This window comes from Camelus bactrianus, chromosome 36 (genome assembly GCF_048773025.1).
Source record: "Camelus bactrianus isolate YW-2024 breed Bactrian camel chromosome 36, ASM4877302v1, whole genome shotgun sequence".
NCBI lineage: Eukaryota > Metazoa > Chordata > Mammalia > Artiodactyla > Camelidae > Camelus > Camelus bactrianus.
Genome location: NC_133574.1, coordinates 511,379 through 524,015, shown reverse-complemented (window position 1 = coordinate 524,015; position 12,637 = coordinate 511,379). Strand labels below are relative to the sequence as shown.

Here is a 12,637-nt window from a genome sequence, read left to right as displayed (position 1 = left end):
CTTCACGCTGAGGCTGTGAGCCTGTGTCACGCGGATGCTGAAGGGGACCTCCTGGCACGCAGGGAGGAGGCCGGGGACCCTTCCAGGCCCGCCCGGCCTGGACCACTGCCACCAAACTCAGGCCCTCCCTGGCGTCTCACTGGGTGGTCCCAGAAGCCTGGGCTCGGGGACTGCTGCAGGGCGAGGGGTAAAGGGACAAGCCCCCAGGGCCCAGTGCCCAGCACAGCCCTGGCACCTGTGCCCTCTGGAAGGCTCTGCTGGCTGGATGTGAAGTGGAGCGCGTAACACCATGACTGCTACCGGCCTGGCCTAGTGGGTGTTGGGTGAGCCTCTGGTGAGTGAGTGAGTGAGTGCATGAATGAGTGCATGAATGAGCTGATGAATGAATGAATGAACGGATGAGTGAGTGAATGAATGAGCTAATGAACGAATAAATGAACACGTGAATGAGTGAATGATGAACGAATGAGCGAGTGAATGAATGAGTGAATGAATGCGCTAATGAACGAGTGAAGGAATGAATGAGCGAACGAGAGAATGAATTAGAGAATGCTCACCCTGTGCTTTGGGGCCGCTGTTGCCAGTCAGCCTGGGCTGCAGTAACAAAGCCCCTCGGACCGGGGACTTGACCAGCAGTTTATCCCCTCATGGTCCTGGGGGCTGGATCTGAGACCAAGGTGTCGGCAGGGCGGGCTCCCCTGAGGGCTGGCCCCGAGCGTGCAGACGCCGTGTACTCCCGGGGTCCTCACGTGGTCTCCCTCTGTGGGTGTCCGGGTCCTCCTCTCTTCCTGGGAGGACACCAGTCAGATAGGAGTGGACCCCTCCCAGCACCCTGCGTGGTCTCATTTTACTTTCATCACCCCTCACAGGACCCTTCTCCAAATACAGGCCCATTCCGAGGTTCTGGGAGCTGGGGCTTCAACCCAGGAATTTCAAGGAGATGCAGTCCAGCCCGAAGCAGGCTCTGCTGCGTGAGGCACAAGCAGGATGTGGTGCAGCTGCGGGGGGGAAACCCCTGGCACCCCGGGACGCCTGTGGTCCGCGAAAGAGGGGCCTGGAGGGACTGCCCGTGGGGGAGCCCCTGCCTCCTCCACCCCCGCCCTCTGCCCTCAGCTCTCCTCCGCGGGCTCAGGTCCACGTCTCTCCGCGCAGACACCTCATGTCCCTTCGGTCTTCGGTCTTCGGTCTTGGGGGCTCTGTTCCGACCCCCTTCTGAGGGGCCAGGCGTGGGTCTGCAGACGGGCTTGCAAAGCCGCTAAGTGAGGGCGGAAGCGCCTTCCCCATCGAGGGTCCCCTCCGGCCCGGGGCTGTGATTGTGTCTCCGGCCCTGCAGGTGGGGCTGTGGGCAGGGGGCCGTGTCTGTGGGTCTGCGAGGGAGGGAGGCTGTATCCACCACCCCATGGCCCTGCCCTAGATGCCGTCATCCTTTGCTTCTTTCGTGGGGAATTGCTACTGCCCTGGCGGGGGGGATCCCCTCCACACCCTGGGACTGTGAGCTTGGTGCAGAGACCCGAGCTCAGCCTGGCCCTGGGTGGGTCCGGGGCTGACCTCAGCAGGCTGGGACCGGGCTGGCGGTAGCAGCCCAGAGACTGGCCATGAGCTCCCCTCCTGCAGGCAATGTTGGGGGCCCCCCGGACCTGGGGGACACTGACGATGGCACTGCCCAGGAATCATCACTTCTCTTGACTTGAATCTCATAATCTGTGTCCTGCTCACCCCACGACAGTTTCGGATTGTGTGCTGAACGCGAAAAAAAATAATTGGACCGTCACGGGCTGTATCATTACCGATTACAGCAACTGAGTCGGCTTTGCCAGTTCGAGACGCACACAGGACGGAAGAGGAGGGAACCTGACTTGTTTCAAATTAAATTGCTCTCATTATCACAAAACACAGCGTATGACTGCATTCTGTCTAATTCTGCAAAACGTAACGGGGAAAATGCATGGCTGTATTCCCCTTTCATGCCCACAGGATAAAAGTCAGGTGTTGTTCGAGTCTAAGTTTTAATTAAACAGCCACGTTATCTTAAGTAGTCACGAGATGCATGTTTTAGCGATGGACGCCTTCGTTTCTTTTTTCACAACACGTGTCCTGAACAGCCCGTTATGAATGCTTAAATGTATAGACAGACGGAACTTTTTTTTCCAGAGACCCCAAATCAGCAGTAATGTTATTACACAAATGCCTTATTCAGGAAATTTCATTTCTCTCTGAATAAATCTAGTATTTCACTTATTAAAAAAAAAACCTTTTAAGAAGCAGTGAAATATGAGGCGGAAAAGGAAACTGAGGGACGCAGCTCCGCTTTGCAAGAGCTGCAGTTTGGACTGTGTCCCCCGAGCCAGGAGAGCAGGTTTCTGTGCAGGCAATGGTTACTCGGGGGCCCTGGGGAGCCACCCACGGTGACATCCTCACCCTGGGATGTTTGCAGTCAGGGAAGGAGGGCTGTTCTGTCACCTGGAAAGAAGCCGTGTTCTTCCTCTAGCCCCAGTGGCACTTTTCAAAATAAACTTTTTATTTGGGAATTGCTTTAGAGTTACAGGAGAGTTTCAAGGACCGGGCAGAGGTCCCGTGTGGTCCCCCAACCCCGGTTTTCCCAGCCCTTCGCGTCTTCCCTCGCAGTGCCACGCGGCCACAGCTAGGGAGTGGCATTCCTCGGGTAGGCGGCTTACCCGGAGTCCACACCTTTGCCCCAGGATCCCGTCCAGGACACCACGTGACAGACACTCATCCTGTCCCCTCGGACTTCTGGGGCCGTGACAGCTCCTCCTCAACCTTGCTGACCTGTGCCGTCTGGACGAGGGCTGGCCAGCTGTTGTGTCGAATGTCGCTCGGTCGGGATGTGTCTGATGTCTGCTCCTGGCTGGGCAGGAGTTCCTGGCTATGGGGAGGAAGACCTCAGAGGGCAGTTCTCACCACGTCAGACACCCAGGGCACATGCTCTCACCTGACTCCTCACTGGGGACCCTGATCACCTGGCTGAGGGCCTGACTGTCACCGCAAAGTTACTCCCAGGCCCCACCCTTTACCCCTGGCTCTGGGAGGAGATCTCTCAGGCCAGCCCACACCCTAGGGGTGGAAATTCGCTGTGTCTCCTGGGGACCGGAGCTCTGGGAAGGGAGCAGCCGTTCCTGGCCTGCGCCTCCGTTTCTCTCACTGAAATTGGTTCGAGGCTTTTGTTTTCAGATTTGAGATATTTTTGGAAAAGGAAGATTGAGGGGGAAAAATGTGCTTTCCCTTTTAGATAATTGCTCCATGCCTTTTCTGTTTAAATTCTTGGGAATTCAACGTCTCGGCTGTGAAGTGTGGGGGCCCTGGCGCGGGGAAGGCCCCGTGGGGCACAGGCCACCCTTAGAAGCCTCGGGGCCAGGGGTGGAGTCTGCACTCTGCTGAGCCGGGGAGCCAGGGCACAGGCTGGCAGAGGATGCTGGGGACACCACTGTGGTTTCTCCCTCCTGGGAACACTGTGGAGGTGGGAGGTCAGACACTGTGTGAATGGGCGTCCAAGTCGCTGTGGTCCCAGAAGCAAGGATGTGGTCCAGACCTGCAGGGAGCAGCAGGGTCAGTGGGACCCGCCGGCCTGGCTGGGGGCAATTTGAGGGTGGAAGAGGCTTTGTGATGGCGACAAAGAACCTTGCTTCCTAGCTGTGACGTCTCGGGCAAATGATCCCGCAAGTGGGCATCAGATATCTTAACATCTCGTGACGTTCAAGGTCACTTAGCGTTCAGCCAGCCGGCACACGGAGGTTGTGGACATGCTGTGGAGTAAGACGGATAGACTTGTCGACCCCGGGTCTGAAGGCCCCCTGGAATCTAGTGGCAGAGACGTCTGAGAACAGACAGGACCCGGTACTACGGCGCTGGGGGGGTGGCGGGGCAGGGTGGCTGGGGAGATTGGCTGGAGGAGCGTGCTGGCCTGATGGACTCAGGTCCTTCCTCATCGCGTTCTGCTGCCGCCCAGCGGGGTGACCTGGCCAAATCTCCTACAGCTTTAGCCTGTTTCCCCATCAGTGAAAAGGGGGTCATAATAGGAGCCACTAAATCCCATTTAGGAATCAGCTGGCCTGCCTCTTCCAAGGTTCTTTCCCAGAACCTCTGCTCTCCACTCGTCCCATCCCTGCTGGAGCTGGGGTCCCATCCCCGCTGGAGCTGGGGTCCCCCACGGGGCAGGAGAAACGCCCGCTCCCTCTCAGAGGCCTAGGGCTCGGTGCTCAGGAAGTGCTGGCCTCAGGGAATGAACGGCTGCTCAGCTGGGCAGGAGAGTCAAGTGCTTCTGATTTCAGGAGAAATCATGCGTTACCCTCAGAGCAGCGCAGGGAGGGTCATGCTCTTCCTAAGAAAGGCTGAACGGTGGGAGTGGACTGGCGCAGGCTGGGCCTCGGTCCTCAGGGATGGAACCAGGGGTCTGCCGTGCCTCCTGCCTGGCCAGGCTGGCGCTGGATCCAGGGCCTCAAGGTTTCTGATGGCCTCTTTCAGAGAAGTCACTTCAGGGGTGATCTGGCTCAGTGTCTCCGCTGGTCCTGACAAGGCCGGCAGGCAGGACGGGGGTGCGGGTGGGGGGCTGGACCCCAGGGGCTGGGTGGGTTTGGGCGTTGCATCCCTGAATCAAGGCCCCTTCCTGGGCGCTCCAACAGGCCCCCACCCCTCCAGGTGGGGTTCTGAGAACATGCGGTCCAGGTGACAGGTATCTTGTCCCTCCTCTGTAGGGCACAGAGTGGGGAACCTTCCTGGAAAGCTCTTCCTTGTGTGAGGGCTCCTTCGTGCGTCTGCCAGATACGATGCTGATGAAAGTGTCCTTCTGTCCCGGAGGGGCAGCCCTTCTCGTTTGCAGAAGGGCTTACGTCTTGCAGGAGGAATCTTCTGGAGCAAGCTGCCCACTCCCCAGATTTCAGCAGTGGGGACACTGAGGCTGAGCGACCCCGCGAGGGGCCTTCTACGTCCTGCTGGCATCCACCTGTCTTTCCTCCTCTGAGCGTCCCCCTGCCTCGGTCCTTCTTTCCCGGCTGTCCCCGACCTGCCTAACCTTGCTCATGTCCCCCCGCTCCTTCTCAGAAGTCATGTGACTTCGAAGGTCTTCCCTGATCCCCTCCCTCCATCGGCCGGACCTTCCAGGGCCTCCCACAGCACCCGGGCTTCCTCCGCCATGCTTTCCATCTGCACGCCCCCCCCCCCCCCCCGACTGTAGGCTATAGGCCGGCGGCAGGTCTCACGTTCTACGGGCCCGAGTGAACGAACGAATCTGTGACCCAGCTGTGCAGCAACCGGGACCCCTCGTGCCCGCCCGGGCCCCGCCGGCCCCGGGAGCACTTTGAGCCTGGGCTGCCCAATGCGCCGCGGCGTTCCTGGCCCCACCTGGCCCAGGCGGGGGGTCGCGGGGGCGCCGGGGCCGCGGGAGCGCCGGGAACGCGCCGCCGGGCGAGGGCGCTGAGGCCAGGTGACCGGGGCCGGGCGCGGCGGCGGCGATTGCCCGCGCCGCCTCGAGGGGGCCCTGCGGCGGGCGCGGCCGAGAGCCAGGAGGACGGGCCCGCCCGCGCGCCGCCCGCGCTGCTCGGCGCCCTGCTTGAGCGGCCATCGCCCCGCGGGACCGCGCCGCTCGCCCAGGTACCGGAGGGGCCTGCGCCGCCGACCTCTTTGTTTCGCGTCCGGAGCCGGCGTCTGCGCCCTGGGCGCCGGCAGGGGGTCGGGGCGCGCGGGGACGAGAGCTCGACCCGGGTCCGGGGACGCGGGAGCGGGGGCGCGGGGACGGAGGCGCGGGCGGGCTTGGCCAGGGTTCAGGGACAGGGTCTGGGGGCGCGCGGACGCAGCTGCGGCGCGGGGACGGGGCCCAGGGTCCGCGGACAGAGGCGCGAGGACGGGGCCCGGAGTCCGGGGACTGGGCCGAGGGGACGGGGGCGCAGGGGCGCAGCCGGGCCGGCTGCATCAGGGGCCGGCGGCGCCGGAGCGGCTTGGTGGCGGCGGCGCCCGGGTGGACTTCGCTCTCCAGGACGGGTCCCGAGACTCCGGGGCGGCGAGCTGAGGCTGAGGACCCTCCTCCCCGCCCTTCGCAAACAGGCTTTCCGGCGCGCCCGTCTCTTTCCCTTTCCCTGTGTTGGCGCGAGGCAGCGCGCCCCTCGGCGCTTCCTTGGAACTTCGGGAGGAGCGGGGACCGGGCGGGGGGCGCCCGGGGCCGGGGCCACCTGCGGCACGTGCCCGCTGGCGCGCCTTGCTCCCGCTGACAGGAGGGAAGAGGGAGGGTCCGGGGCCCGCTGGACGCCGCTGGGGTCCCTGCCCGGAGCCTGGGGAGTGAGCCCGGGTCGTCTGCTTGGAGCGATCTGAAAGTCTGGCGGGAAAGGGGTGAGGAGCTCCACCCGAATTCTTAAGACGCTGCAGGCGAGTGAGCCCCACTCTTCAACATGATTAAAAAAAAGCCCTCAAGCTGTGGGACCCGCAGAGACCACTGCTTGGGGAGGTCACTGCCCACCTAGAAGCCCCCCCCCTCCCCGGGAGGGGCCACGCCCCTCACACACTTTGATCTCAGGGCAGCGTTTCTCCCCATTGTCACTCTGTGATAGGAAGGCAGGATCGTGGAGGACCCTTTAAATGGCCTGAAAGTGTGGGTGTGAAAATGACTTTGCACGGACAGTACTGCATCGCCCTGCAGAACTGACCCGTTTGGCATTTCAGTGTATTTGGTCTGTGCACGTGATTCTTTTTCAAGTGTTTTAGTTCTTTCTCTTCTGAAAGATTTGTGTGTCCTTGCGCAGCGGTTCTCCCCTCTTGCGGGCCTGGGGGTTATATTTGCAAATCAATCAACAGGTATTAAGAAAGGCATTTCTGTGCCGAGGCCTTGGAGGGGCCGGGGCGCCTCCGCCGCTGGAGGGTGGAGGGGGCCGGCCTGCAGGGGGTGAGGGGAGCTGGCCGTGTGGGAACTGGCAGGAAGCCAGGCTCCTGACCTCGGAGACAAAGTCATAGTGGTCTCACTTTGCAGTGTTACAGTGTAACTGACCTCAGAGACACAAGTAACAGCGAGTGCTTACTGAGGGCTTTCTTGTGCTAAACGCGTCACGTGCATTCACTGCGTGCACCCACCCCAGCAACAGCCCCGGGGCGGGATTCTTGCCCCGTTTTACAGACATGCGACCCGAGGCCAAGAGAGGCTACGGCTCTTGCCCAGGGGCGATGAAACGCCAGGGCCATGAGGTTCCAGGGCCCCCAAAGCGGCTCCTGCTTGTCCGACTGTCAGGTGGCTGCTTGTCTGACAGCAGATTCCTCAGCCGAGGTGCCAAAGTGATCAGGGCGGCAGACGAATGGCTTTTTTTTTTACAAACCTTGGGGAAGACGGAAGAAGCAGTAGCCTCAGGGAACCGCGTGCGCTCAGCTCCGGGATGCAAATTGACTTGGCTTCTGCAGAGTGTAGCATTGGCACCTCTTGGGGCTATTTGCAAATGGTGACCCTGGGAGCTAAAGGTCACGGGGTCAAAGTACGTTCCTGGGCTGGGGGAGATATTGCTGGTCGGATAAAAATGGTTAGGGAGAAGGCAAAAAAAGCAAGAAAATGAGAGGAGCGGCCGAGAGGGGAGGATTTCAGAACCCCGCCCCCCCGGGCAGTGGCAGCTTGTGTAAGCCCCAAACTCACAAATGAGTTTGCTAACGTGCAGGACTGTCAGGGCTGGATCACACCCGGTCCTCTGGCTCTCCGTGCCTGCTGTGTCCCTTCTCCAGGGTCAGCCTGGCACAGACTTCCCGCGTGCTGGGGGAGAGGCTTTTGTCCCCCTCACTCCCCACCCATCTCCCGTAAGGGGAGGCGCAGGGCGTTCCTGCAAGAACAACAGCCAGCTTCCAGCAGGCAGAAAGTTACTGTGTATACCAGCCGCCCAGTGCATCAGATGCTTCATTGCTTTGTGGTTGGGTTTGAAGGGCCGGCTGGCAGCAGCGGCTGGGGTGGGGTTGGGGGCCCAGTGGTTCGCACACCCTGGACCCCAGCCTCCTCCCTGTCGGTCGCGGTAAGCGTCGCGGTAAGCGTGGGGTCATCAGTGACCTAGAGCCGGCTCTGCCCCCCCCCCATCCTTTGCAATGATCTCTTTTGATCCAGAATAAGAGGTCTGGCCGGTTGGGGGCACTTTGTTAATAACTCAGAGCTACCACCTGTTCCTGCCATGTAGCAACAATGTTAAAAATCGTCTTATTGTCTCGATTCTGGGCAATCTGCTGGAGCAGGGACGCTTCTCTGAACCCTCACAGCTAAGCCTGCGTGTGTGTGTGTGTGTGTGTGTGTGTGTGTGTTTGCGCGTCGCCCCATCTTCCCAGAGGAGTCCATGTGCAGCTGGTATTTAAACCCCGACTGTCCAATGGCAAGGACGTGTTTTTCCGTCGTGTTTTTCCATGCTGCCTCCCTGCTTTTAACACAGTAAAAAGCGCCTGCGTCAGATGCTGCTGAACTCGAGTTAACCCCTCTCGGGTGCAGGAGGCATTCTGCATCTATCTTCCGGTGTGTTGCGTCCTCAGGACGGGCCGACACTCCGCAGTTGTGGGTGAGCCCAGGTGAGGAATGGTTATGTCCTTGATGGCTGGCCCTTTCCCATAAAAGCCGAAAACTGGGGTCTCCTGGTGTCTGGAAATGATGGCGCTCTGCGTATCAGGAATGTGTTTGGTGACCGCCCCCCCATTCCAGTGACGGTCAGCCGGGTCTGCTAAGTCCCCGAGCTGGACCCTCCTGCGGGGACATCTCTTGCTCTGTGTGCAGTCGGGGTCTCCACTGAGTGCCTGGCCCTGGCTCAGTCCTGCCGGATGGTCCCCACCTGACATCCCAGACCCCAGCTGGGGAGGGAGGAGGCCAGAGAAGGTGAGGATGGCCGCCACCGGAGGCCAGGTTAGGACCTGTCAGAACAGCCACTGCGCCCCACTGTGCCCCTGAACGGAGGATGGTTATCACAATGTCCCCCTGGACATTTTAAAAGAGTTACGTTAATTTTTTAAAGCAGAAGGCAGTGTTCTGGTACTAATGTGTTTTGTCCCAAATGGGCTAAATTAATGAACAATTTATGTTTAAGGAGTCCGTGTCAGTGATGGGGTAATTCCCTCAGGGGCAGCGCTCCCTGACCGTGCCAGGAAGCCTGTCCCCAGAGCCGCCAACTCCGGGAGAGAAAGCTGTGTGAACGCACCGGCAGGAGGCCCTGGGAGCCCTGTGCACGCACCCCTCCTGCTCCCAGCCTAGTAACCTGGCAAGAGTGATGGCTGCTTATGATGGCGCGGTTCCCCACGACACCCTGGGGTGCTTGCTGTCTTGTGATCAGATAGATTGTCACCCAGCCTCGCAAGCTGAGATTTTTGTCTCTGTTTTCTGGAATGGGCACTATACCCGGCGAGCTGAAGTCACCGGCCTGTGTCGGGGCTGGCTGGAAGACAGATCTCTCCAGGTCTATCTGCGTGCCGGGGGCCTGAGCCTGTGAGTGGACGGGTGCGGGGCTGGGCGGGGTCCTGGAGGGGAACCCAGGCCCGTCTGCAATGCTGGGACTTCCTCCCAAGACCCGGGATCTCCATGGTACCCCGCCCGCATCACCTCTCCTTGAGCGCCCAGTGAAGGCTCAGAGCTGGCTGGAGCCCCGATGTCCACAGCTGGCCAGGGTCCCCCTGCAGCTGCTTCCGTGGGCCCCGCGCCTTGCCTCCCCTTCCTTCCTCCCTGAGCTCTAATTCTGGCACATGGCGAGCCGCCTGCCTTCCCCTTCCTCTTCCCCTGGGGAGTGATGCTCGTGCCCAGCGTGCCCTGTACAGGCCCGGCCCTGTTCTGGAGGCTGAGAGGACACCTGGAGGGGTCCTCACTCCAGCTGGCAGTCCAGGGGCCCCTCCAGGTGGGCAAAGTTCTCGTCCTTTGGTCGTGTTCCTGGTGGCAGCGTCGGGCTGTGACCTGGTGCATCTGGAGTGCAGGTTTTCCGAAGCTGGAGATGAGCATGAAAAGCTGCCCCTGAGGTTTGATAAGACAGATGCTCCGGGGAAGCAAGCCGGGATTCTAGGGACGGGGCGGAGGCCTGGCTCTCCCCGACCCTGGGCACTGGGGAGTTGATGGGCTCACCCCCGAGGATTCAGGAATCACTGGCCCGTTACCCTGGACACAGCTGCTTTGTGTTGCTTCTCACTCACGGTGGAGCCGGACGAGACAGACGCGGGGGAGCGGCCCACATCTGGCCGAGCGCATCGCCCCGGGGCCAGGCTGGGCCATTAGCCGGGGCGTCTGCGTTCTGTACACCGGCCTCCCCGACGGGCCGCAGGGACAAAGGGGCCCCATTGACTCGGCCTGGCGTCCCCCTCCCCTCGTAATCCATCACCTCTCCCAGAGGTTTCCTGAGCGCTCAGCCCCGCACCACTGGGGATTTTGGAAGCACATCAAAGGTATGGTGCAGGCAGCGCTGGAAGGAGGGAGCCCGGCCCTGGCGGCCAGACCTGGGCTGAAGGCGCCCTTTGTCCCGGGACCGCCCTGGGCTTCCCCACCTGCAGCCTGGGGACGGCGCCCCCACCCCACCCCCCGGTGTAACTCCAGCTTGCCGGCTCTGGTCCTCCCACCTTGTCACAGCCCCAGCGGCTCCTGCTGTGGCCTCAGAAGCTGTGTGACCCCCCAGGGGACTAGTCTTTGTGCTACCGGAGGAGGTGATGGGGACACAAGAGTTTGTCGATGATCTTGGGCAGGTGCGTTTCCAGTTTATCTTCTCTGGAAAGATCTGAGGAGCCCAGTGGCCAGGGTGGAGGACGGAGCAGCTTGCCTCCCCGGGGCTGGGGGCCGGGCTCTCAGCTGGTCAGGCCGGCCTTTTCTCTCGTCCTGACCCAGGACAGGAGGGGACATCTGTCACCTCTGTTGCTCAGTGGGTGGGAGAAGGTTCCCAGGTCATGGACATGACTTTGCTGCCTGAATTATCTCTTGACCCTTTTCCCACAAAATCATTTTTCTGTAATGCGTTTGCTGCAGACTTGGAAAAAGAGAGAAATGTTATGAGCTCAGGAAACATGTCCTCCTGTTGCCCCCAGAAGGCTCTGTGGTCACCCTTGTGTGCGGTGTACGTCGGTGCCTCTCCTGTTCCCCGGGGGCGTCCTGTGTATTATGTGGTGTCCCACATTCTAATGCGCATCTCCCCGCGTGTAGCTCACTCTGCACACATGCGGGGTGATGAGCGTGCCACGCCCCAGTGTGTAGATGTGCAGGGCGGTGAGTGGGGGCCGCTTGTCCCCGGTCACATGCAGCCTGTGTGCACCTTTGCATGGAGATCCTTGGTCAAGTTTCCGGCCAGTCATGTTCTTGAAAGGACTTCTGAGGCTCGAGGTCAAAGAACACAAACTGTTTTTGATGGTAAACTTCACATAACGCAACATAACCGTTTCCAAGGGTACCGTTCAGTGGCATTAGGACACTCGTATTGTGAAACCGTCACCACTGTCCAACCGCAGAATTCTTTTCATCTTGCAAAACTGAAACTCTGTCCGCATTAAACACTCTGTCCCCACCCGCTTCCCTAGCCCCGGTTGCCCACCATCTGCTTTCAGTTTCTATGGATCTGACGACTCTAGGTGCCTTATGAAGGTGGAATGGCACGATATATATATATTTTTTTAAGTGATTGGCTAATTTCACTTACCATAATGACCTCAGGTCTCAGCCCTGCTGTAGGCTGGGTCAGCATTCCCTTCCTTTTTAAGGCTGAGTGATGCTCCCGTGTACGGATGGACCACGTTTTGTTTCTCCATTTTTCCTCAGGGACACTTGGGCTGGTTTCCACCCTTTGGCCATTTTGAATAACGTTGCTCTAAACGTGGAGGAATGCACGTCTGTTTGGGTCTCTGCTCTCAGTTCTTTGGGGTGTAGACCCAGAAGGGAACATAGGCTTTTGGCAGCCCCTTGAAACGTGCGGTCTGAGTGCAGTGGAGAAACAGCGTGCTCGCTGAGTCCTCTGGGGGCTTACCCAGGGCCCCCGCACCCCCGGCCATGCTGGCGCCCGCTGGGTAAAAACCAGGCCTGCCGGAAAGGCAGAGACTTCTTACCAAGCTGTTTTGACAGATTGTGTAAACTCAGTGATTAATGGAATGAGAAAGCAGAAGGAATGTCTTTCATTAAAAAAAAAGAGAGAGAGAGAGAGCCTTTGGGTTGTTTGGTTTTATTTTCAATTAAAAGGGTCGATTTGGTTTCTGCAGAATGGTTTTAATTTGGATAAATGGTTCAGTCTGGGCCCTGCAGGCCAGAACCAGGGATGTCTGAGAGCGATTACCCGGGTCTCCTCCGGGATGGGGCAGATCCCGCTCTGGCCTGGCCTGGTGAACTGGCGATGGCGGCGGCCCGCGGGGGGAACGCGGGCGGCTCTTCCGAGTGGCCCGAGCAGCCTGCAGGGCCCGAGGCCCAGCCGGGTGGATGGATGCTGGTTAATTTTTACCCTCCAAGAATGTGTTCACAATCTCCAGCCAGGAATGCCAACCAGCAGGCTCTCCCCCCGGCGCTGGAACACGCTGGACCTGAATTCCTGGCATCTTTTCCAGCGTGGGCATTTGCGGGACGGGTCGGGCACTGGAGGACTGGAAGGGGCGGATGTCCTCACACTGTCCTGGATCTATGGAGTCTCTCTGCGCCAGGCCCTGGGCCGCGGGCACTCTCCAGGGTGGTCTGCTGCTGCTGTGCTGG

The 12,637-nt window shown here is 60.1% G+C and overlaps 1 protein-coding gene across 2 annotated transcripts in view; it reads left to right on the top strand.

Annotated features, from left to right (window-relative positions):
- Positions 1-5,456: 5,456 nt before the first annotated feature.
- TNS3 (tensin 3) overlaps positions 5,457-12,637 on the top strand; it is a 150,443-nt gene continuing 143,262 nt past the window's right edge. The window contains exon 1 of one of the 2 annotated variants that reach the window (XM_074358609.1): positions 5,457-5,604. The gene's annotated coding sequence lies outside the window, so the exon portion shown is untranslated. The remainder of the gene's footprint in view (positions 5,605-12,637) is intronic. The other variant, XM_074358608.1, reaches the window with a different exon arrangement.